This window comes from Amblyomma americanum, chromosome 1 (genome assembly GCF_052857255.1).
Source record: "Amblyomma americanum isolate KBUSLIRL-KWMA chromosome 1, ASM5285725v1, whole genome shotgun sequence".
Taxonomy (NCBI): domain Eukaryota; kingdom Metazoa; phylum Arthropoda; class Arachnida; order Ixodida; family Ixodidae; genus Amblyomma; species Amblyomma americanum.
In genome coordinates, this window is record NC_135497.1 from 372,577,269 (window position 1) to 372,598,326 (window position 21,058).

General features: G+C 48.4%; 1 long non-coding RNA gene across 1 annotated transcript; it reads right to left on the reverse strand.

The window, feature by feature from the left end:
- Window positions 1-5,759: 5,759 nt before the first annotated feature.
- Window positions 5,760-20,479, reverse strand: LOC144101205 (uncharacterized). Its single transcript, XR_013307957.1, has 4 exons — window positions 20,353-20,479; window positions 7,828-8,001; window positions 6,125-6,185; window positions 5,760-6,027 (listed from the first exon to the last, which is right to left on the reverse strand). It is a non-coding gene; the product is annotated as an uncharacterized LOC144101205 (long non-coding RNA).
- Window positions 20,480-21,058: the final 579 nt, after the last annotated feature.

Consider the following 21,058-nt stretch of genomic DNA (forward strand, 5'->3'; position numbering starts at 1 on the left):
AGACAAGACAGACTACACAAGACATGTCCAAAATACGACAAGACTACAGACTACAGAAATTTTCTGTCTTAGAATCCTGTAGTGCTATTTGACTGGGTGCTGTTCTTAGTTTCGCTACGTGGGCTGGGATACATTCCTTGTACCGCGGCTGCGTAGCTGCGGCGTGGTGACGAAAAGCGCGAAGATGACGGCAATGATGGGCGCGAAAGGCAGTTCGGCGAGTACGCCTCTCGACGCAGGTACTCGTCGATTTCCTGCGGATGTTGTACGAATCGTGGTTGTGGTGCGTCAGCGGAAAACCCACGAAGACCGACACGTCGGTAAGGGCAGTGACGAAGAACATGGCTAGCCTCACCGCAATGGAAACACAACGGTCGGTTGTCGGAAGTCCTCCAGGTGTGACAATTCGTGGGGCTTGAGCGTCGTTCAAAGGCGGGCGGGCGGGCGGGCGGGGGCAGGGAGGCGGCGTTCTGGAACAAGTGGCTCATCTCGGAGAGCAGGTAGGGGCTGTCCTTGGGGATGCGGATTGCGTTGTGCAGCGATGTAAGTCATGGCATTGGGTTATGTGGCCATCGGGGCGCCAAGTGCCTGTGGCACTTCTTCCCATTCATGTGAGTCGTTGCTTGGGGCTGTGGGGAAGATGGAAGCCATCGGCGTAGCTCCTCGCGGACAATTTCGCGGATAACTTCCCGCAAGTTGTCGCTGGTGGTGGCCCTCGTGTCCGGACGGATGGCACAGACACAGGAAGGGCGGTTGTACTGCCGAGCCCGGACGTCGAGGGTCTTCTCGATCGTTCATGCTTCTTATGAATTCCTCGACTATTTTTGGCGGCTGGTGGACGAGGGCTCGAAAGAGTTGTTCTTTATGCCGCGCATTAAAACTGAACTTTCTTCTCCTCTGACATCTCGGGGTCGGCGCGGCGAAAGAAGGGCTTCATCTCTTCGACGTAACCCCGGACGGGCTCATTCGGAAGCTGGATTATGGACTCGAGGAGTCGTTCGGCTCTTTCTTTCCTCACGACACTGGTGAACGTTTTCATTTCTCTCTTGAATAGCTCCAATTTCGTTAGGGAAGACTCATGGTTTTCATACCACGTGCGTGCTGAGCCCTCTAACGCGAAAAAGACGTGCCCGATTTTCTCCGCGTCATTCCAATTGTTGAATGACGCCACGCGCTCAAATTGGTCGAACCATTCTTCGGGTCTTCGCCTAGGGATCCACTGATAGTTTGCGGCAAGTTTGCGGCAGCTGCGCCTGCTGCAGTATGATCGGTGTCGATATCATTGGCGAGGTTGCGGTGCTCCTAGCAGCGTCTTTTCGCTGTCTCGTGCGGTTCGGCAGGGTCCCGAAATCAGGCTCCTCTCCCTGGAGACGTCGGCTGGCTCAGTGAGCTGCTGGCTCGTCCTCGGGTGCGAAGCGCAGAGGGCTGCCGTCACGACTTGAGGGGGTGTCCGGTACATGTAAGGCTGCCCAGAACCTCCACCAGGTGTCACGAAGTGGTGACTGCAGTCCGGAGAGCAGAAAGGCCGCGAAAATGGTAGAAGGACGGCAGATTAGGCGAGTTGGTGTTCCATGGTAACAAGAAAATTCAAACAGCGCTTTCTGGTTCTGCTGTCAAGCGCTGTTTGAATTTTCTTGTTACCATGCGAAAATGGCGTCTAAACAAAACTCTTTATTTGGGCTGACTAGCGGCCACAACAGGCTGAGTCGCTCGGCGACGGTGTAGCAACAAGTGTGCTCGACGGTCGTGGAACAGAATGCCCACCGCTGTCGGCCGTGCTCAATTTAAAGCTGATAGCGAACTTTCGAGATAAACTGCGCAAAGTTACCCGAACATTCTAGAAGAATGTAGAATCAACTCTGCCTGGACGTGATCGGTCGAGATAAATCTGGTCGCGGCTTGCATCGCAAATAAGGCGATAAAGCGGTCTGCCGGCAGCTTTGCAAAAAGAACAAAAAACACTGCAAAGATTCGTGGCAATATTTACAAAGTGAAAATGTATAAATACAAAGGAAAAACCAGGTATCAAAGTAGAATCTCTGAGTTTCAGGCAGAATTTAATTGGGCTTGTAATGCATTTTACTCGTCAAATTGAAGTTCCTGGCTACTTTCTTTAGTTTTACCTTCTACGTTCCATATATTGGCTCCATTGAACTCTATCGGGCGTTCACCACAGGCCTGCCGTGACTTGTTACAGGCGCCGAGCAAGGCGGGAATGTTTGTAGAATTGGTCGATGTACGAAGTACGGTAGTCCACAGCGTTGCCTGTGCAAATACCATAAAATGGTTCATTGCGTCCGCGGTGGTCCCACCGTGCCCTCTGAAGATTCCACCAATTAGCTGTTTTAGTGTCTGGCAAGAGGTGGCGCGGGTGTTTTCGGGGTTGGGGCTGCTTGCGTCACGATGCCATGACTTGCTTGAGGTGCCGCGTGGTTGCGGTCGATGATGAGCCAGGCGGGGATGCTGTTTGCATTTGTCGATGTACGTAGTCTCGATGTACGTGACCTGTGCGAACAGCAGGAAATGGTTCATTGCATCCGCGGATTTCCCGCCATGCCCTCTCGGCGTCTCCACCATTTTTTTTTACTTTTGAAACTGAAACAACATCCCAGAAGACAACAGATTATAACATATTGAACAGTCGTAGGGGAATACCAGGGGCCGATGCATCCATAACGTCTAATGCATCATTAAAAAGAACAAAACCGAATTAACAGCTTAGTGTGCACGTTTTCAATAAAAAAGCGACAGTTCCCCACAAGTGATCTTTTTCCTCGAGTTAAAAAAAAAGTTCACATTCCAGAAGTCTCTTTGGGGCCATCTATGGGAGAAGTGAAGTCGGTCGGGATCGGTACCGTGTCAACTGCGAGCTCCGTGCCAAACGTGACTGACCGCTAGCAAACTTTGGTTTGGTGGGCAGACACGGTGGACGGGAATCCGCAGCGGGACAGCATGGTGGTTGCGAAACTGGAGCTAGCGGAAGTGGTGGTGGAGCGGATGGTGTCACGGGCTGATTGACCACTTGCGTAGCTGCCACAAGATTTTTTGCTGTGCTTGATCATCCCGGTTTTGTGATATGTGCTTGCACCGCTTGTCAGTGCTTTAACTTTGGTCTGCACAGAAGACGGACGATGTTGCACTGAATCACGTCCTTATTTCTTGAATGCCTCAGGAAAGAAAAAAGGTAGAAGTAACTGCCTATAAGTCCAATCAAGAACCATTGCGCAAGCACAAACATGCTTAATAAAAGGCCACTGCAAGATTAATTAAGGACAAGAATCACGAGTGCTCGACTCTTGCATCAATGGTTACTCTGAATTTTTCATGGTGGCATATATCTCACAGGCCGCTTGCGTCAAGGGGCCAGCAGAAATAAGGTAGACGGATGAGATTAAAATGTTTGCTGGGATAAGGTCGCCACAGCTGGCACAGGACAGGGTTAATTGGAGAGAGATGGGAGAGGGTTTTTCTCTGCAGTGGGCGTTCACAGGCTGATGATGATGTTGAGCCACGCGAGTGACTTGCAACATTGTACAGTAGAGTCCCCTTATGAAAATCAAACTTTCACTCCCATATAACGGCATAACAGTTATTCACAAGTTATTTTCTTCTTGCTGTTCGCTGCCAGCGTGTAGTCGCAACTAATGCATGCGAACACTTCATGCAACTACAAGTGCTCCCCTTCAAAATGCCTAGCTGAGTAAACGAATGCTCCGATGCAGTGCCCTTACAACTGTGTTTTGGATATTGGAGTATGAATATTCAAGCATGACGCGGCATTCAAATACTTTCGTCTTGAAAAAACTCCTATCATTTCCTTTTTTTTCATGCTGTGCACTGGTGCTTGGCGCTGCACACGTGTACGTGCCCTATAAACTTTTTCGCAATAGACTGCCTCTTCAAACTTCTCCGCCAGTTTACAGCATAGTTCTTGCCTCCCAAGCTGAAAATTAGCGTCATCATAATTTCTGCTCTCTCCCAGAGCCCGCCGTCGTGGCTCAGTGGTTATAGTGCTCGTCTACCTATCCGGAGTACCCGCGTTTGAACCAGACTGCGGCGGCCGTGTTTCCTTGGAGGCGAAACGCAAAAGGCGCTCGTGTGCCATGCTATGTCAGTGCAGTTTCCCCAGGTGGTCGAAATTATTCCGCAGCCCTTTACAACGGCATCTCTTTCTCACTTTTTTTCACTCCTTCCGTTCTCTCTTGCCTTACGGCGCGCTCCGGGTGCCTACTCAGATGTGAAACAAATACTGCTCTATTTCCTTTCCTCAAAAAACCAATTTTCAGTTTTCTCTCCCAGGGCCGTGGTACCCTTTAGGTCAGCACCTATGGTTGTCCCAGGGCCAGTTGGCTGTACTCGCTGCTGTTAGGAAATGACCGGCATGAAGACAGAAGGAACAGATCCATTATCAAGAAAGTGAACACTTAAGTGCTTACGCAAACTTTCACAACTGACATGCTGTATTTCCCACTACCATTACCACGAGCACTACCACTACAATGGATCCTAAACCTTTAAAAGCTTCCTCTTTTGCCCAACAGAGGAATTGCTGCAAGAAGACCAGCTCGTTACAGCAAACCTATTCAAGAAGTGAACAAAATAGAAATTCTAAGCACAGCACCAATCTCCTGTTATAAGGAACAGCACATGTAGCCAACAAGACCCAACTGATAAGCCAGCATTACAGATGTTAAAAAAAATATACACTATCGTTGAAGAAAACAAAACAAACAGGCGACTCGCCTGTGCTGTTCTGACGACCGGTAATCGGCTCTTGAAGACGGTCCTATCCTGACGCTTTCCCTCCGAGAGACAAGGACTGTTGGCGTCACAGCCGCCATCGTCATTGTTGTTAAAGCAGACTCCAGAGGGCGCAAGCATCGAGCCTACGGATTCTTTAGCGATCCCTATGCTGAAATGCACCAGGATAATAAGCGCAGCTAACCAACCAGCGTGGCGCGCACTGATTATTGTACGCCCCATTTCCCAACAGAAGGGGACAGACAGCCCACCCAACCAGTCATCACAAGAGACCATCTGTTACCCCTTCTCTACTTTAAAGCAATAGAGTATCTGGTTACAAACCCTCCATATATGAATAGAGGCAACCGTGTTACCAGTGAAAAACACGACCAGGCTTCCTATGCTGAACAGATTTCATGAGGCTGGGCATACCAGCCACACGAGGACCAATAACGCGCTTCAATTTTTATATGCGGACAGAGATTACACTATGTTTTCTCTAGTTCAATTTCATTTCTGGAAATCTGTACAGATACACTTGCTGCTAGAGAAGAGGCATACAGTTCCTTTTTCTTCTTGGGTGTTCGCGCTAAACCACGTGCTTGCACCTATGCTGCATCACGGCTTTAAAAATAATCACAGGATAATCTTTTCATGTGCATAAGCATCAAGCATTTCACTGAGCTCTCCAGATACTGCATAACCACAGAAAAAGATCAAGCACAGTAAAAAACAAATTCGCGGTCAGTAGATATGTGGCACCAATCTACGACACAAGAACTCACCGTAATATGATCTGTTATAAATAGATCTTTAATATTTGCCTGCCAGTCAAGGCTAGATTGCATAAAATATCCAGTCTGCCATTCCAAATGCCACCATCAGTAGTCGACAGGAGTTTGTGGTAAGTACACACTATAGCAGTACCTGTGATTTATCTTTTATTTAGGCGTGCTTCCAGGCCTTTTGCACTTGTTCATATACAGAACCTGGAAAGGGTTGCCACACTTTTGAAAGTGGTGTGCACAACTAATCCATGCCGTTGAGAGGAGGTAAGCAAGTGAAATCTGCAAAATTCCACCCTTTTTCTGGGCCAAGAAAAGAAATGCAGCTGTTAAAGGACCTTAAAACAGCATGTCCGAGCAATTTTGTGGTTAACCTGCTGCCTTGGTTACGACGCTTCGTACCATGCACTGGCAAAAGAGCTGAAAGCTTCTCAGCAGGCTGCCATCCCAATTCTGTATTGTTTAAAAGGAACTCTCGAATCAGCTGCATCTGTCGTTCCTGGAAAAGCAAAGCAGAGAAAATGTGAAAGTGCATGCACACGTATACACACACACACGCACTCACGCGCATGCAAGAAAAAATAAAAATGGTCTACCTGTACTTCCACCTCCTTTTCACGCTTTTCTCTACGAAGTTGTTCTCTCTTCAAAACCTCCCTGAAGCAAGTGAATGGATGGTTAGAGGGTTTTTCACGTGTAATAGGCTCCTAGAAAATGCGGGCAGTTTTATGTTACCAAAGGGGCATGTCGCAAGACTAGAACAGGGTGAAAGGATAGCTTTAAACCCCAGAGCGCAAGAAAAATCTACAGCATATGCGAACTGTAAGTCCAGATTCTATCTCACCAAATGATGGTTGTTCATGGGTTTAGAGTGCGATGGTTGACTGCTATAGTGCTCAAAGCATTATAGAAAACGAGACAAGGAGTCATAACATTGTTGGTTTCGAAGGAACATGGCGTACCATTACTATGCAGCTAGCCTGCTGCCGCGGCTATTTGAGAACAAAGGCTAAAAGCACAAGGTTATTGCTTGACGCACGCTGAAAGATTCAACATGAAAGAGACCATCAAGAAATTTAATTAAAGGGGCTGTGAAATACTGCTTGAAGCGATTCCAGCTATATTTGAGGTGAATTCTAATGTCACACAGATGCCGACCCAAAAAAAAATACAGGAATAAGCGCATAGAAACGGGAGTTATTCGATGTACAAATTTCAAAGTACAAGCTAACAAAATGCTGCCCTGAAATTGATTTTCGCTGTTCCTCCCCAATCTAATTTCACTTTCCGAATGACGACATTGGGTAGGACCAAACAAAACAAAGTGTCTGAGCACGTCGCAAAAGTTTGCACACAAAGGTTGCCTTTCACTGCAAAGAGTGGGTTCTATGTGCACGAAAAACAGTGCGAGGCGACGAGGCGACGCGGCGACGTTCGCTCCATCGCTTAGTGGGCAACCTCCAAGCAAACGAAGGCTGCAGGCGACGCGCATTAGCGACGTGCCCATCGGTTCCGATGCGTGCGCACTCGAGCTTAGTAAACACACCCGTAACCTGTTCGCTCTCTTAAAATTTTGTGAATGTGCCTCACAGCCAGCGCAAAAGAAATATTTTCTCCACGGCAGCGATGTTGCGACAGCGGCGGTGAAGTCACATCACAGATTCATGAGGGAGGTGTGCTTTCGTTCGGTACCTGTGCGCTCCGGCTTAGTAAAAACTCCCCTCAACTGTCACCGCAATCTGCTTCTAAGTCATAAAACTATAATATGCAAGTGAGAATGTGCGCTGCGAGTGTTTCTGCACGTATATACAGTGGGAGCAAGGGCACGGTGGATCGAGGGCCGGTACCCGCGACTCGACACGCATATCTTTCTGCTGTGCTCCCCCTCGTAAAGCCCGCGCCAAATGTTGTTTGCCCTCCCTAACCGACAAATACATTGTTCGAATTATTTAAACGATGCGGGTATGTCTCACAGCTACAGCAATGCAAATATTTTCTCGACGGCGGCGATCACCAAGATGACGCGCTTGTTGAGGCGACCTCGGAGTCGAAGCTATGTGACAAACCGTCGACAAACCGGAAACGGCTGTGTGTGTGTGGGGGGGGGGGGGTGAGGGGGGGTTGATTGGCTAATCTCGTTGGGGACTTCCGGACGACGAGCCAAATTTTCTGTTGGGACAGATCCGAGCGACGAGACAAGCGACACGGCAAAAATGCTTCGCGCGATGAGTCGTTCGTTGTTTGCCGCCGTCACCTTCGCGTTGGCGTCAGTTTCCGCGTACATAGAGACCAGCCTTACCTCGTTCTTGCCAAGGCTGGCAGCGTCGTTTCCATGGTTACAGCAACCATGTGGGCGCGCAGCTGGCCCAAAGATGCTTCACCGTCACGTCGACGGCGCAGAAGGGAACATTGATCAATGGCGTTCCCTGCCTTATTCGAACTCGAGCGCAGGACACTCCGACGTAGTGACGGCCTGTGCGAAATACCAGACAGATATAGCTTAGCGTTATCCGCGATGCGCGACCGTGAACCGTTTCCGTGGTGTGCCACTGAGAACATGCGGTCACGACGCGGCAGGCGCGCACGCAGGTGACTGAAGACAGCGGAATTCAACAGTGACTTTACAGGTGGCGAGCACGTGGCAGCATGTGGCGCCCTCAGGGCGTTCTGCGCATGCGCGGTGGCGCCTCGCGGATTACGCCTTTTTAGCATGGCGCGTGCCGCTACCGCCACCGCGTACAGTGCCTTGCCACTGCGTGCTGTTGACGAGAACGTGGCGCCATCTAGCACCGCCGCCACCCTGTGATCATCCACAAGCTGACAGTGTGCACGGCTAAATGTCAAACGAACGGTTCTTTGCATCCTCTCTTGGGACCGAAACGAACGCTTGTAGAATGCAATGGCGCAATAAGATCGATTCCACCAAGCCGTTTTCAGATACAAAGAGAGAAGTGTGACATTCCGTGTGTGCTACGAGGATCCACGTTCGACGGCGCGGCGTAGACGGAGACCCGTGACAGCGGCATCATCAATTACCCAGCCATGCTCTTTGAGTGACGACCAGAACAACCGGACCCGCCGCCGCCGCGGCGGTGAAACAGGCTTTATCCTTTCCAATTTCCGGGCACATTCCAGGACAAGGGAGCTGTCAGCGGGCCAGAGCGCGCCGTACCACAGCCGACGCTATGCGCTACCGCGAAGACGACATTCTTTCCCTCCCCCCCCCCCCCCCCTTTGTCGTGGGCTATCGCCGGGAAGGCACCCACAGCTTCCCAGAAGGGCCGCGACGGACACCTGTCATGGCGGACAGGCAGTACTCGCCAAGAATGTGGAAAGACAGGCGCTAGTGAATTAGCTCCGAAGAGAGAGCCTGTGTATACTCTCACTTGAGAGAGAGTGGTGGCGTTTTTGTTGTTTATTTAGTTTGTATTGTTAACAGACTCTGGGTTCGAGGCTAAGCCCAACCCAAGGGGTGGTCCCCATCTCGCATGTTATTTTGGATTGGAGAATTGATGCTTTGGGCGGGCCACTGGAAATGACCGCCCTTAGTCCTTTGTTAATCAAGTGCTTAAAAGCACATGTAAACGGATGCAGTCCAGTCTGAGCTGGGGCTCCATGCTTAGCATGTAATGTGATGCTACTTAGGCACTAACCTGCCCGGTCGATGAGTAAAGTAGTGCAAAGTTTGTTCTTTTGTAAATTCAGTTCTGCTTTTTCCAGTTGAACTCTGTGTATATGTATGTTGTAAAATTATGCTCTGCTGTCATCATCTACAAGCTCGCCTCCTGTTCATCTTCCAAGCCGAACGACACTAGAGGAAGGGTTTGTGAACCATCCTCGAAGAAACGGACGACTATTGAAATTCTACTGCATACACGCTCAGGACGACATCGTTCGCGAAGAGGGCCTTCAGCGCCGAAGCCCGACGGCGTGCAGCTTCTGCCAGCAACCGCTCGAGCCCAACTCCGGAGCCACTCCATCGCCCCCATGAAGTCGTCGGCACGTAAGCTCGGACGCCCCAGCCTCTGATGTATAACCTTAATCATGTGTAATTATTGAATATACCTGTTTGTTTAAACTGAGCCATACGGTGTCTCTTTGCCTCTCCGTCCCGTGTGGACCTGCGCATTATGGGGGTCATCACAGAAGCCTTAAGTGCTGTCTGCTAGGTCATAGACGTGTACACACAGGTGCAAAGTCCTTCGATGCATAACAATATCAAGAGCCCCTGGTGATGTTTCTTTGTTTTTATTTTGTTTTGTTTTCCCTGCTTTGCAGTCCTTTTACGTCAGGGAAAGGTGTTAGTTTTGTTGATCTAATATAAAAGCCTAAAACATGACAAAGCGTAACTTCATTTATTAACACAATTTGCACTATTATTACTGTTTGTCCAATCATCAAGCTCCCACCCGATGTCATATCCACTGCTGAAAACTGCCACTGTGCACTGGCACCATCAGTGACGTAAATCCGTGCTAATTTCAGGGGGGGCACATGCGTCTTCAGCGCCCCCCTCCCCCCGGTGGATGCTTTCTGGGGAGAAGGGAGGGGGGCGTAACTTCGCCTGCGTTCCTACGAAAAACTGACTTTTTTTTAATTGGTTTTGGGGGAAAGGAAATGGCGCAGTATCTGTCTCATATATCGTTGGACACCTGAACCGCGCCGTAAGGGAATGGTAAAGGAGGGAGTGAAAGAAGAAAGGAAGACAACCACACCTTTTTTTGACTAATCACTGGCCACGTTATCAGCTTCCGCAAGTTAGGTTCACGCAGAATCTGTTAGCTCCGCTTCAGGTTGATCTGATCTCCTTGCAACGAGTTGCTGACACGCAGGCTGATCCCGTCTTCTATTACGACTTTATTTTCCCGTCCCATGCGAAGCATATGCCCGCACATACCCTAAATGGTCTTCTTTCTGAACACCTACAGAATTTTCCACATCATACAGTTCTCTCCACTGGTGCCTCCGGCAGCTGTGAGAAGGCGGCGATTGGCATATATTCGCAGGATCTAGATTGGAGCTACTCCGTTCGTATCCCTGATTATACTCCTATATTCTTCGCAGAGTTTTTGGCCATTGGTTTGGCTCTTCTCAAAATTCCCAGACAAGTCGCACGGGTTCTTATTCTCACAGACTGCCTTTCAGTTATTGTCTTTCTCCAAAATTCGGAAACATCTTTCTTGACTCGTTCACTTAGGTTTTTTGTTCCGAGAACAGTGCGCGAGATCCGTTTGGTCTGGGTACCTGGGCATTCAGGCGTCTATTTTAACGAGGTGGCTGATTTATTGGCAAGGTCAGCTCTCAGCGCACCTGTAATATATCCCGTCCCTCACCTCATTCTGTTAGCAGCTTCACGTTTCCAGCGGTTCCAACATATTTCAGCCACTTTGAGTGATCCGTTGCTGAATACCGTGGACTTTCAACACCTAAAGTACCCATGGAATATCCGGTGGTGTATGTCAAGGCTTTGTGAAGTGTCCATGACGCTCCTGCGATGTAGAATCCCTCACTTAAACTTGTCCTTATGCAGGTGCGGGTTCGCTGCGACAAACCTTTGTGTATCATGTGGGCAAGTTGAATCAATCGATCATTTTCTCCTGTCTTGCCGGCGGTTCGCGGTTCAGAGAAAGCAATATCTGGAGGTTCCTCTTTCGAGACTAGGACTGCCTCTGTCTCTTACAGTTCTTCTATCGTTCGGTGCGAGTGCCAAGGGATTCCCGTTAAGCAGTGTATGCGGCTACCTTCACGATTACATAAGTGCAACTAATCGATTAATCTGTTAGCTATACACAAAATTCTTTCGCATGTCCAAAAAAGGCTAGATTGATTCTATTCCGGATGACTCATACCTCTTGAATTCATTTTATTTTTCCCAATTTTTTTTTTATCTTGATTCAGTCTTCTGACGTTTCCTTTCCCGCGCAAATGCTTTATTGGCATTCTACCCTATACCTTGGCCAATCCCCCCACGTGGGTATGTGCCATATTACTTGAGGAGAAGAAGAAGAAGAAGAAGAGAGAGGTGCCGTAGTGGAGGGCTCCGGAATAATTTCGACCACCTGGGGATCTTTTACGTGCACTGACATCGCACGGCACACGGGCGCCTTAGCATTTTTCCTCCATAAAAACTGACTTACTGCAGACACTAATTTTTCGGACAACCTTGGCGCAACTCTTGCGGACGTGGTCCTTGTCGTTGCGAATCCCTCTCTTGGGATCTGGAGAGGCTTTGGACATTATAAAGATACCAGCGCTGTTCGAAGGAAGCTCTCTCCTTAATTGAAAACGACATGATTTCAAATTCCTCAGCGCTCTACGAAATCTCCTCGCCATGGAAGAAAAGGCGCTTCTTTATAGGGTGACCCGCTAGCTGGATCAAACCCCAAGTATGCAAGAATGCGCGCATACTGCGATAGGACACTAAGCATCATAGTGCGCTTATCAGGGGTACAGGTTATGCTTGAAGTAAAACAGTTGTTTTTAGAAATTGCTCTCCTGGACTGTTGTCTCGCGAGTCACGGAAAAGGAATGCATACAATGCTCTGTTAATAACCCGATTTTTTCGACTGTGCCCTCCTTGAGTAAGCACTCGTCACCAGAGGTGGGCAAATGCCCTCATTTTTACTTTTTCTCCCTAATCCTCAATTTTGAATCCATAGCCCTCCCTCACCGTCGCCCTCATTTTGAAAAGTTATGCGGTCCTCGCCCCCTCACCCTCACTTCAAAAAATTTGCTCGCCCTTCCTCGCCCTCGACCTCACATCGTCGCCCCTCCCTCACCCTCACTAACAGTCGTTTTAAAACTCGAGTTATACTTTCTAGCCGGCAACTTCTGGTGATATTACTCAGTAATACACATACAATACAAGCCCTCAAGGCACTATTGGAAGAGAGGCTACATGGTTATACTCTTTTGTGTGTGCGTGCACGTGTGTATGATTGGTTTGACCTCATACGCAAGATTGTGTAACAATGTTGACTCGCGAATATACTTTTTACAGCATTTCTTAATTGTGTACCTTAAATGAATATGTGCTGTTTTTTTATGTTTTCGTGTATAATGTTATATGCAATGTCTCTTTGGTGTTATGATCTGATTTTCTTTGGTTAAACCTGCCCACTGCTCAGTTGTAGAGTGTAAAGGGGGCGGACGCTTCGTCAGGCAACTTTTGATTGCCTTTTTGTTCGCCTCCTCGGCAACCAAGTGTTGTTGAAATAAATCTGAATCTGAATCTGAATCTGAAAACCTAGAGAGTTCCGAGTTCAGTCCTAAAATATACTGTACCTTTACTTCTGGCGCCTACTGCATGCATACGTGTGTCGTTCACTTATAACAATTCATTGTTTTCTATATGGACTGCTAAAATAAGTCAGTGCGTTGTATCTGCGTACAAAAAATTTTGTGCGCCAAGAATATTTACGAAACAATTCTTTAATGTTTACCACGACAGTAACAATAAGTACTCCGCGTAGAATACACTCAGAAAAGGAAAGTTTGCAGGTCGCTTAGTTACCATTACCAGATGGCGTTGCGATATCACTGAGTCTGATGAATTTCACTGCTTCTAATCTGCCGCCATTTCGCGCGGTTTGCACCATGCTTGTCTGATGACGCTTCCACACGCACGGATGGAAGATGATGAGACCACGCTTTGAAACTACCACGTTAGTGATAGGCAGTTTAACACGCGTGAACGCCGCTACTTGACGAAGAAATTACAAGCACAGCTCGAGAGCTTGGAATTTCGTACAGGCAGGATGTAAAGATTTGTCCCAACGAATTGTTCATCTGAGAGGAGTGTATGTACCGACCGAATTTAAACCGGAGTGGCACTCCCTGGTGATGTGCTCAGCCTTACCTCGCGTCAACTGCTCTGTTGCTCTTTCTTTTTCGATGTGTTTCGTGGCATTTCCTAAAGGCTTCGTAAATAATTTATTTGAAAAAGGAGAATATATTTGCCAGGCAAAATATACCATGGCTGCATAAAAGCAGCGGCGATAGCGTAGGGGTCTGAAGCAGCGCCCAGCTGAACCGATTTTTTTAGCGCCGCCGCGTGTTCAGAGCCCGCTCCCCCAGATATAAAGATTTTATTTCTTTAGTGTTTTCTCCCAATCTGGTGCTGGATTTCCGCTGCAGTGAGGCTCTTATGCTGTCGATTAAAATAAAAAACTTATCCAGGCCACTAGAAAATAAAATGGGTTCCTAAATTGCAGCATTTTGATAGAATACTGGTTATCACTAAATCCCCAAGTCTGGAGTGAACGGTTTCTGTAGTTCCCATTTTAATGCTATAGCGATTCCAATCCGCCGAAAAGTGGTTGTCTGTCCGAGGACTGCTTCTAGCACGTGGGCCAGTTTGGTCACGTGGCGGTATGACATCACAAGCCGCCCATCGGATTGTGAGCAAACTACCCACCGTGGCAGTTCAATTAATGATTAGTCGCAAGAGATTCACCAGGAACAACATAGGACTCGCAAGCACCACCGATGGTAGCACCTGCCATCGCAGGGCAGTGGCGCGTATACCGTAACCGCTGCACATCTGCGCCAGGAGCGGAATCAGGACTCCAAGGTATCTGTAAATGTAGAGTGTGACTAGTTCTACCGCAGTAAAAAAGTAAAAAATGATGCAATATCACGCAAACTTACATCACAAGATATATCAACCAAATTAAGCCAGTTCAGGCCAAGGAAATGCATAGAAAATCAAGTTAAAACAATTCAAAACCAGAGCTAATGGTGCTAGCGCACGATAATTCATGCTTAACCCCAAGCACGGTGGAAGAATGATCCCAAGCTAAACCGCCTATAAGTTTTTTGCTTGCATGTCTACGCATTACCCAAACGCTGAATGTCAAATTCCCTACTATGCATTGCATGAAATTTGGTTCATAAAATCATGCGCGCGATTACATGGTCCCACGTCTCACCAGGGACAAAAATAAGCCAAGAGATGTTCTTGTTATTTGGAAAGCAGCACAACTTTCTCTTTTTTAGCACGTCGTACAATGCAAGGCGGAGCGAGCGATGATTCACACCAAGCTGGTCAAGCCTTTGCTTTGTTTACATGGCTTTGCCGACAACATTGCGGCACCACTTTCCTATACGGTAATTCTAGCGCAAACAGAAAATAGAAGATACGACTATACTGAACCATTCACAATGTGAATGAAAAAAATTTCACATCAACGCCGCCAACAGGCTTTGATTTGACAGTGGAATTCTGCACAAGCATTTGTTGTACTGCCACCAGTTCTTGGAAACCACAGTGACCTGAAATCGGTCTTCATTCGGGGCAGAAGGCTTAGAACTTTCGAATTCAACAGCCTCACTAGGTATAATTGCTACGTATTTTACTCTACACTCTGAGCATCCGACAGACTTGGGGCTTATGATGAAAATGTTGACTGCGGTACAACGGTTCCCGCTGGACCGGCGGCCAATCGCACAGCATGGCAAGTGTCCTCTTGCTCGGGCTCTATAAAGGGTGTTTCACCAAAGACTTTCCAAAATTTAAAAAAATAGGCTTTTGAGTTAGAACAGCGTTTTTTTCGGCATAGCATTGTCAGCGGTGTAGTACATCGCGGCGACGGAGAAGGTGTGCGACGCCCGCCTTTCGTGTTTGCCTCGTGTACCTCCAGACTGACCAAACTATGTCTTCCCCGGGAATCTTCACCTTCAGAAGTAGCGCTTTAAAACGCGAATTTATAACAGGCTGCACAGAAAAAAAAACGTTACCCAGAGTACGCTTCGGGCCACCACCGTCGCCCCTCAGACAGTGCATCTTGCCCTCCCTCACCCTCACCGCATCATGTCTTTCCTCTCTCGCCCTCACCTCATCATGTATTTCTTCCCTCACCCTAGTCCTCAAAAATTTTCATGCGCCCATCCTCCCTCACCTCACCGAGTAGAATCCTCATCAGGTCAGTGTGAGGACGCCCTCATGAGGGCTCGCCCTCGTGAGGATGCCCATCTCTGCTCGTCACTGGTACGAGCCCGCGGTTGCGCGCCTTGGTTCCTGCAAATCTTTCACCTGCTACTCAGATCAGATGCTTGTTTACTAGTTTGTTTTTTCAGGAGAGAAGTTTCATCACCAAAAGCGAACGGACCTGCGCAGGCTCGAGGGCCAGTCATTAGAAATTGATATCTGGCCGCAGTCGGGTCCGGGCCAAGAGGCGACAAGGCCGGGCCCATTGTAGATACGCTTTGTGCAGACCTCTAGCCCCGAGTATAAAGTTATGTGTTGTAGCTTTCCTCGAATCTAAAGGCAGCGTCGCGGCGTTGAAACAGTTAAGAGTTTGTGCTTTTTCTACAGCATTTAACGATGCAGCCTTCCTTTTTCACTCTATATTGATAGCTTCTGTTATTTTATTTTTTCTCATTGGAGCCGTGAGCCCAAGATGGCTGAAGGGACATTCGCAATTTGCTAATCAGACAGGCAGTTTAAGAAACTGAGAGTGACGGCGGTGGGCACATTTTCAATGCTGTTTACTTAATTTCTTTCTTCAACAAAAATAGCCACCTGGAATGAAGTAGTTTTATGGACGCCGCCAAGACGCCAGTCGCACCTGTCAGTGCCTGTCTGGCGCGCTGTTAAAATGTACCCCAGCTCTGAACAACAGAGAGATTTCGAAGAAAGTTTCGAGCGTTTGCGCGGTACGACACTCAAACACGCAGGACTATATACTGTTGTGATCGGAGGCCCGACAGCGGGAACAGACGAGCCCGGCAGGCGCCATCAAACTATGCTTGACCCAAAGGTGCTGTCGTCCTGAGAAGAGGATTAGGAACGGCTCCTGGCGACGGTGAGCTGTGACGAAAGGCCTCTCACCCCTTCGTCCGGAGTATGGAATGCGGCATTGTTTCCGAACTGCGCCCTCGCGTGGACCGGCAGAAAGACAGCGCGTCTGAGAAAGAATGTGCTTGTTTGGTCTGGGCCACCCAGAGACTGAGGTGCTACCTGGCAGGTTCGAGATTCACCATAGAAATTGATCACTGCCCCTTAACCTGGCTTAGAAATATGTCGCCAAAGAATGGGAGACTTTTGCGCTGGAGTCTAGCGCTTCAAGAGCACAACTTTGAGATCCGCTACCGGAAAGGGCGGGAAAACGGGAATGCCGACGGTCTCAGTCGTAGCTTTCCTGCATAATCTGGCGTAAAATGCCCTAATGCTCGAGAAAAGCTACCGCATCATTTTTGGTTTTTGTTGTTTTTTTTTCTCTTGCTTCTCCGCACCTACCTCATTGCCGAAAAAAAAGTTTCTTACCAAATTTCAGACGCGTCTTTTGCGATAAAAGGAAAGACAAAGCGGAACTAGTTTTGGTTCTGCAGACTTCCGGGCGTGAGCTGTTGGCGAGGGTTAAGTCATCCAACATTTGCAGCCATATGGCTCTGTATTGAAGACCTGGCAATGTTCTGAGGCTGGCCGCGTGGTTCCTAGCCGGAGGTAGGGGCTGAGCTCAGATCGGATCGCTAATGCTCCGTTGAGGACCCTTGCCAGCTGTCCAGGTCAAGTGGACTGACTACTACGAGGCCGACTGGGACTCTGACGCCCATTCGTGGTGCACCGACCAGCTGCAACCACTTCGTGGCGTCTTCTTGGCGGCGGACCGATTGTTGTGATCGGAGGCCCGACAGCGGGAACAGACGAGCCCGGCAGGCGCCATCAAACTATGCTTGACCCAAAGGTGCTGTCATCCTGAGAAGAGGATTAGGAACGGCTCCTGGCGACGGTGAGCTGTGACGAAAGGCCTCTCATCCCTTCGTCCGGAGTATGGAATGCGGCATTGTTCCCGAACTGCGCCCTCACGTGGGCCGGCAGAAAGACGCGAACAAAGGCGCCGAACACGCCTCGCTCGCTTGCACGTGCGGCCAGACAAAGGGGGGCGGACACGGCTGATTAATCTTACCCTCTGGAATGCCCGGGGGCGTCAGGACGCATCTTTACTCGGAGAGGATCACCGCCTGATAAGCCAACGACCTTGTGCACCTGCTCAACCGGTCGGAAACAGGATTCCAGGAACTCAAGGCGCCAGGATTCCTTATCGCCTGTGCACGTGTTTGTGGGGGCGGAGCGGTCACGGGGTTAGGGAAGAGACTATGAAGAGTGTGTCTTCCCATTGAACGCTTGATCAGCCACCGGTTTCCCTAGCTAGGTGCCTAGGGAATATCCACTGTATTTAAGCCGCGATTTGGCTGGTTTCAGGGGACTCCATCTCTGACTTTTGGGTCTCCCTGGTTCTGTTGTAAATATGTAGCACTTCATCTCTGACTTTTGGTCTCCCTGCTTCTCTTGTAAATATGTAAATAAACCTTCAAGTTTACCAACCCTCCTGAAGGCTTCCCTCCGTCGTCTGCAGAGTTCATCGTCATGCGGTGAAGACCTCGGTCCCGATACCCAAGCATATCAATACCCTTTAATTTTGATCTCTGTAGAACCAGCGCAAAAAGACAACGGGGAAAAAGAAGAAAGACCACCTGGACGGAAGCGCTAAAAGTGCGCTGCTGGCATCATTCGATGCCGGCCGAGTAGTCCTGCGGCGAACCTAAGGGGGTGAGGGAGGGGGGGACACTCGCATGCAATGTCCCGCCACACTAAGCAAAGGGCGGTCAGGACCCCCCTACCCCCCCCCCACCCCGGGATTTACGCCACTGGACCCCATCGGCGCAATGAATTTCTTTTTGTAACCTAATTGAAATATTAAAAACCGGACTATACGTGGTACAACACCTGCTAATAGCGTCACAATAACTCATTCTGTGCAATCAACTGGCAAAACACTGCACTGAAAATGTGTTTCATGTTCTCTTTAGGCACAGTCCCGACTTCTGATGCAATGCTACAAGTGCAGTACAGTGAAGGTCACAATGGCATTACAGTATTTCAGTGCGCTGAATTGATGGTTTGGATGCAATTGTATTCGAAGCAATCATCCGTAGGGGGATACCATGGGGCGATGCATGCATAATGTCTAATACATCATTACGAAGGAAAAGACACTCTAGTAAGAGTTTAATGTGTACTCTTTTAAATAAAGCGACAATTCCTCAGCAATGACAATCTTTTTGATCAAGTAAAAAAATAAGTTCCCATTCCAAAAGTCCCTCAGGGGCCATCTATGGTAGATGGGAAGTTGGTTGGGTGTGGTGCCGTGTCAACTGCGAGCGAAGTGCCAAACGTGACTGAACGCGGTCGAACTTTGATGCTGCGGGCACACACTGTGGAGGGGCATCCTCATTGGGACGGCATTCTGGTCGTGATACTGGAGTGACCGGCAGTGGTGGGGGTTCAGATTGTGTCAAGGGCTTTTTGACCATTCCAGAAGTTGCACCAAGTTATGTGCCCTTCTTGATCACCCCGGTCATTTCAAGTGCGCTTGCACCACTTGTCTGAGCTTTAACTTGGGCCTTCGCAGGAGACGGACAATGTTCCACTTCTTCATGACCTTTCTGCGTGAATGGCTTACAAAAAGGAAAAGCTAGAAGTAACTGGGTATGAGTGCACTCAAAAACCATTACACAAACGCAAAACACACTTACTGAAAGGCTACTGCAAGTTCAATTCATGACAAGAAACAGATAGTGCTCGACTCTTGCATCGATTGTGAACTCGGAATTTTTCGTGGTCGCATATACCTTACATTGCACTTTCTTGTAAGGATGACCAGAAATAAGTTATGTGGATGAGATTAAAACGTTTGCAGGGATAACGTGGCCGCAGCTGGCACAGCAAAGGAAAATTGGAGAGATATGGAAGAGGGCTTAGGCCTGCAGTGGGCGTTTTCAGGTTGATGATGATGATGAGGCACTCCAGTGACTTGCAACATCGGACAGTGCAATGGTGTTTAGAAAACCGAACTTGAACTGCCATGTAACAGCATAACACTTATTAAGAAGTTAATTTCTTCTTGCTGTTCACTGCCATCGTAGACATGCAAATAATGCATGCGCCAACTTTATGCAACTAAAACTGCTACCCTTCAAAATGCCTGGCTGAATAAAAGAACGCTCCCGTGCAGTGCCCTTAGAGCTGTGTTTTGAAATGTTGGAAATGAAAGTTTCAAGCCCGACGCAGAATTCAAAACTCATTCGTCATGAAAAAACGCCTATCATTTTCTTTTTTTCATTCCACTCACAGGGGTTGCACACGTGTACTATCACAACGGAAACAAACGCGAACAACGAGGCGCCTACGCGCTCCACTTCAATTCTTCTTCAGCGCGCCTTTGCCTGGGTAAGAAGGAAAAAACAGTACATTCGTCCCAGAATACATCACGGACGACTCTGCCATCTTTTTGCTACCACCGAATTCAAAGCGCCTTTTGCTACCACCGAATTCAAAGCGCTAATAAAATAAATCCCCCGCCGCGGTGGCTCAGTGGTTAGGGCGCTCGACTACTGATCCGGAGCTCCCGGGTTCGAACCCGACCGCGGCGGCTGCGTTTTTATGGAGGAAAAACGCTAAGGCGCCCGTGTGCTGTGCGATGTCAGTGCACGTTAAAGATCCCCAGGTGGTCGACATTATTCCGGAGCCCTCCACTACGGCACCTCTTCCTTCCTTTCTGCTTTCACTCCCTCCTTTATCCCTTCCCTTACGGCGTGGTTCAGGTGTCCAACGATATATGAGACAGATACTGCGCCATTTCCTTTCCCCCAAAACCAATTATTATTATTAATAAAATAAATTGGAAGAGCAGAGTGCCTAGGAACTCCTCTGTTAGCGTTTCATTCCATCGCGATATTACGTGCTGTACAAACTTTTCGCAATAGACTGGTTCCAACTAGTCCAACTTGCAACATCATTTTCTCTCTGCACACTACTCACCCAGTTCACAGTCAAGTTTTTACCTCTGAACCTCAAAATTGGCCCCATAATATTAACTTGTGATCTCTCCCAGGGGCGTGGCACCCTTTAGGTCAGCTGCTATGGTGGTCCCAAGGCCAGCTTGCTGTCCTGGCTGCAGTTAGCAAATGTGCCACATGAACACACAAGGAACAGATGCATTATCCAGAAAATTAACACTGCAGCGCTCACACAAAATTACACAACCCACGTGCTACATTTCCCACTGCCGTTACCACGAGCATTACTACTACAGTAGACCCTCAACCTTGAAAAGCTCGGCCATTTGCCCAACAGAGCCACTGCTGAAAGAAGACAAGCTCGTACCAGGAAACAGATCAGAGAAGTGAACAAGATGGAAAAATAGAAATTATAGCTAAGCTCGGCGCCGTATTGCTGTTATAAGAATCAGCACATGTGCCCAACAAGACCCAACCGATAATCCAGCATTACACATGCTTAAAAAATGAAATAATCTGGTTCAATAAAAACAAAACAACATGGCGACTCGCCTTTTCTTGTTTTGCGACCAACAATGGCTTCTTGAAGACGAATTTGGTACCGTTTTGGCCAGCTCCTTACGTAGTTCCAACGCCAGCTGGTGCTCCAGGCTGCAGTTGGCAAATGCGCCACAAAACAGAGAAGGAACGTATTCATCATCCTGAAAGTGAACACTGTAGTGCTTACG